Source organism: Cetorhinus maximus, chromosome X (genome assembly GCF_964194155.1).
Source record: "Cetorhinus maximus chromosome X, sCetMax3.hap1.1, whole genome shotgun sequence".
NCBI lineage: Eukaryota > Metazoa > Chordata > Chondrichthyes > Lamniformes > Cetorhinidae > Cetorhinus > Cetorhinus maximus.
Genome location: NC_135917.1, coordinates 845,506 through 851,335, shown reverse-complemented (window position 1 = coordinate 851,335; position 5,830 = coordinate 845,506).

The following is a 5,830-nucleotide window of genomic DNA, read 5'->3' as shown; positions in this document are numbered from 1 at the left end:
CCTGAGAAATGGACGAGATTTTTTTTTTTAAAGACCTAAAGGCAATTGCCAGCACAAAATTAGGATGACCGAGGATAAAAGTAACAAAGTATCCCTTTTTAAAGGGGCACAAACAATAAACTTCAAATCGCAAGTTAAAAAAAAATGTACTTTTGATATATAAATGAAAGTTAATGAGTCTTGATCTCCTGATGCATTGTCTTATTACGGATATGATCAATTTGCAAAAGAGTCGGGGGGGGTGAAGGGGTGTGAATTTCATCTTTAAAGCCTCATCATCAAGGCTCCTATATATAAAAAAAAGAATCTTATTGAGGCCAATTGTAGCACCCCTACTATTGCCACAACTGAGACCAGCTAAATCAGCACAGATTGAACCTGGGATTTTTCTGTTACAACAACAAAGGGCTCTGTTTGCCATCTCCCACTAATGATGTTTGAAATCAGGAAGTCACCATGTGGGAATGTTGACATGTGGCCAACCTGATTACTGGGGATATATTGATTTCAAACATGACTGTGTATCGTTCATTCTTCCAACAAGCGGAGATGCACACCATAATTTCACAAGGCCAGGTTCAGCAATGATGTTAAAACATTCATCTTCTGGTTGAAGTTAAAAAACATAAAAGTTACAACACAGAAACAGACCATTCGGCCTGAGCAATTCGTGTAAGTGTTTACCCTCTATATAAGCAAATAGTTCTAATCACATCAGTGTTTCTTGAAATTCAGTATTGCTTTGTGTTGAGTTCTGCTAGACGCTTCCTGTGTGATCCTTTCAGCAAAGCTGAACTCATAATCCCAACTTTTCGACATATGATATTTCTGCATTGTGTTCATACGGGACTTGCTGTAGTCTTTAAAGTAAACTGGCTAATTTGATCAAAGTTTCACAAGGATTAAACTCCTCCAAGGGTTTAGTGGCTATCTGTGATGCACAGGCATTGCTGAGCAATGCAGACCAGAAAGAAATTGGACCTTGGGCCTAAAATGCATGCAATGAGGCCCAACTAATGAGGCCAGTGTCCAAAGGATGCTTGAAAGATGTCTGACATTTTTGGGAACATTTTACTGGCGTCCCCCATGGCTGCCTAAAAATGAGGGGTGTCATGTCTACTTCAGCCCTCTGGCCTAAGCAGTGGCTGCCACCAAATGATAAAGAAAAATTGTTTTCGTACCAGATGGATTAGAACTGACCACCCCCCCCCCACTCCAGTGTGGCGATTGCCCCCCATCAACTGCTGGTGAGGTAGGCATCCCAATATTCATTTTCTTGAAATGGGGAGCTACCTGTGGAGGCAGGACAGCCACTAGCAGCTCATCTGATTAATATTACTGAGGTCTGAGACCCAATTTCAAGCCGACCTCGGACCTCTGATCTCAACACCCATTTCATACTCTGAAACAGGTAAATTGCAAAATGCTGCATGTGAAACCTTGTAAATGGACAAACAAATGCATCCCCAGGAATTTACAACAATTATTACAAGGTTTAGCTCAGGGCTGGTAGATGGAAACAATTGTTCTAAAAGGGAAAACGCACTCAATGCTGGGGCTGGTGGTTACAATTCTCTGTGTGTTACACTCATTTTCTCCAGTTTTGTCCCCCCTGCTCCTAGAGCACTGACTCCTTGCTAGGATATTGGTCCATGGAGACCAGCCGCCTCCTGGTAATTGCCCAATTAGCTCTTTCTCATGTGCAAACCTAGACGTTGAGTATTGACAGACCATTCAAACATGGGGATATTACATCCACCACCAATCTTGCCCTCTCCTGACCTCTCCACACACTCTCTCTCCACCAGGTATTCACCAAGCAACAATCGGGAACTTGCCTGATTTTTCCGCCCAATGATGAGACCAATTGTAGCACTCCTGAAATCCTTGCTAAATCAGCATGGACTGCAGACTAAACCTGGGACCTTTCTTGTCTGTCTGGCCCAGTACTGTACTGCGCAGTGCATTTATCGACTGAGCCACAGAGAGCCTGATGCAGTGCATTCTTGATTATGGCTGTTGTTGGAGAGTTCCAATTACACAGGTTTTGCTCTTATAGATTATATAATGTTACCCAAACCCCCTTTAGCTCTTAGCATCCAGGTAACAACTTCCCAGACATCATTAAAATAAAATCAAAATACTGCAGATGCTGGAAGTCTGAAATAAAAACAGAAAATGCTGAAAAAACCTGGCAAGTCTGGCAACATCCGTGGAGAGAGAAACAGAGTTAACGTTTTGAGTCCACATGACTTTTTCCTTAAGTCATACGGACTCAAAACGTTAACTCCTGTTTCTCTCTCCATAGATGCTGCCAGACCTGCTGAGAATTTCCAGCATTTTCTGTTTCATCCTAGACATCATTCGTTGCAGGTGATATTTTATTCTAATTTATAGGCATGTTTGTCCTGGTATGGGGGGGTCTACGTTTAAAAACATTTACAAAAAAAACACTGTTTAAAAACCTCACAGCATCTTCAATCTGTAGCTGTCTGGTAAAAATCAGTAGCACATTAGCTACTAAAGGGACTGCATTATTTGTGCAGTGAACCTTTCAGAGAAGGTTATTGGTCATTTATAAGTTTTCTGGGTGCTCATGGCACAAAGGTCACATTTCGGACGAGTTAACAGACATTTCAGCTATTATCTTGCACAATTAACCTTAATCCCTCTCCCAAAACTCTTGGGACACATTAGTCCAAAGAAATTAAATAAGACAATAATAATTTCTTGTAAAGTTGCATAATATTTTTGCCCTTCTAGTAATGTTAATAAATTTGAAATAAAGTGGTACAATGTTGAAGGGTCCATGTACTGTTTCATGGAGCAGAAGGACAAGAGAATCAGGCAAAGGTTCCTATACTTAATCACTATCTAATGACCCCAGTAGAAAAGTGCACATCGAGTGAGGACAGATGGGTTCGGTCAATATTGTGTAACTCGCTGAACCTCACTATCTGTGCTCACAGGTGAAGAATGATCACTTGTGCATGGTATCTGGCAGCCATGAAACTGTGCCCCTCAGCAAGAGTCCCAGTCTTCAGGAGAATAGGGAAGAAATGTAGAGAAACAGTTAGCTGGTGGAAATAAATAGCAAAATAGGATTTTCTCTCTGAGTACTTCCATCTCCATAATATGGTGGGTCCTGTTGCAGTTTGCCAGCCCACACGCGCTTGATGTTAGGGTAACAAGAATGCTCTTACAGGTATTTTTAAAATAAACCTGATAAACAGGTAAATGAAGAAAAAGACTTGCATTTATAAAGTGCCTTTCATATATTCAGGATGTTCCAAAGTGCTTCACAGCCAGTGAGTATATTTGAAGTGTAGTTGTAATGTAGTAAACGCAGCAGCTGAATTGCACACCGTAAAGGCCTACAAACAGCAAGCATGGGTTGATTGGGGGATCAGTACTTGACCAGGACACCAGGGGAACTCCCCTGCTCTTCATGCAGTACGATGGGATCTTTTATCTTCATCTAAGAGGGCAGAGAGGGCATTGAAAGATAGCACCCTTAATGATGCAGTGCTCCCTCAATACTGCACAGAAGTGCCAACCTATATCATGAATTCATGTGAGGCTTGAATCCACAACCTTCTGACATAGAGGTGAGAGTGCCACCTACTGAGTCAAGTTTGACATTGGATAGTAAGCACATTGAGAAGTTGAGAAGCTACTTATATCCTTTGATGAAATTATAGCTGCTGATGTGTGTCATGCGGTGAAACACCAGGAACCAAATCCTGCTTGATTTCCCCCCTCCCTAGACAAGGGATATTGGCCAAGATCAGTGTAATAAGCTTGGAGTACCGGACAGGTTTCTAGTTAGAAACAGTAAACTTTATTTACAGAGCTCCTGATGAAGCTACATGCTTGGACCAAGACCAAGGCTAGAAAGCTCTGGCCCTATGATTACCCGCGCTTAGGGCTGATTCATCTGTACAGTCACATGATCCCCATAACAGCATGAAAGGTTTAATTTACAATTTCTACATTCCTCCCCCTGTAATTTTGTTTTACCTCTCTATTTACAAAAATATCCTAACCCATATATAAATATATACAGTTCATGCAGTTATAGATTTAATCTTTGAGGTGGTTTTCTGATTCGGGTAGAATGACGCAACTCTATAACTTGAGATTCTTCCATTGGATCGACTTGACCAGGAACTGCAGCATCGGGGACATCCTTAGACAATGGCCGTTCAGAATTATTTACTTCAACAGAGACATCAGGTATGTCTATTCTTTGTCGATCTGGCACCTCAGGGATCAAAGGTTCAACTTCAATTTCAGGTGAAGTAACTGGTTGTTGGAGTATCTCTCGACTTCTGAGATGATCCACCTGCTTCCTAACAATCCTGTTTTCTGCTTCTACTTGATATGACAAAGGTCCTGTTTCAGAGACGATCTCGGTCCAATTGCAAAATTTCGCGCAAAAACTGTCTCCCCCACAGTAAATTTCCGATCTTTATTGTGAGCATCATGATTCACTTTCTGACTACTCTGGTTCTTCTCCATCTTCCCCTCTAAGTTAGAGAACTCTAGGCTCAATCGTGTATGAAGGTGGTGTTTCATTAGCAATTCAGATGGTGTTGAACACATAGTTGTATGAGGAGTCGTGCGATAGTTGAAAATAAATCTTGAAATTCGTGTTTCTAACGTTCCTTTGGATAATTTCTTCATGCCTGCTTTAAAAGTTTGTACTGCTCTTTCTGCTAACCCGTTGGATGAGGGATGATATGGTGCTGTTTTGACATTTTTAATCCCATTTAAATTCATGAATCTCTGGAATTCCATACTAGTAAAAGCAGTACCATTATCTGAAACAATGACTTCTGGTAGGCCATGTACACTAAAACATTGGTGCAGATTTTCAATAGTTTCACACAATGTAGGTGATCTCACTTCATACACATCCAACCACTTAGAATGCGCAATGATCACTAAAAGCATGTACCTAAAAATGGTCCTACATAATCTATATGTAGTCTAACCCAGGGTCGATCAGGCCACTCCCACGGATGCAGTGGAGCTGAAACAGGCAACTTCTGTTGTTGCTGACACTGGAGACAGGGTGTTTAGCTATTTTTTCTATATCACTGTCTATACCTGGCCAGCAGATATAACTTTGTGTGAGCATCTTCATTTTCGAAATGCCTGGATGTGCACTGTGAAGATCTGTCAATAGTGGTTCTCTTCCTTGCAAAGGGATGACGAATCTTGCTCCCCACAACAGGATACCATCTTGACAACTTAGTTCAGATTTACAAGCATTGAATGGTTTTAATTCTTCAGAGACTTGTGCATTTGACCATCCTTGCAATACCTGTTCTCGGACTCTTGATAAAATTGGATCCCGGTTTGCCCAATTCTTTATTTGCTTTGCACAGACTGGTGAGGAGTCCAGGAAATTCAACACAAGTACAACCTCTTGAGTTACTGGAGCATTTGTAATACTATCTGGCAAAGGGAGAGGACTGAGGGCTATATTCACACCTGGACGGTGCATAATGGTGTACTCATATGCCGACAAAATTAAAGCCCATCTTTGAATTCTAGCCGTGGCTATCGGTGGAATTGCTTTATCTTCACCAAATAAACCCAACAGTGGCTTGTGAACTGACACTATGGTGAAATGTCACACATGCAAATATTGATGAAACTTCTTTACTCCAAATATAACAGATAAGCCTTCTTTTTCAATTTGCGAGTAACCCTTCTTGGCTGCAGAGAGGGTTCTGGAGACATATCCTATTGGCCTTTCAGATCCATCCTCCATCTTGTGTGACAATATCGTTCCCACTCCGTAGGGAGATGTGTCACTAGT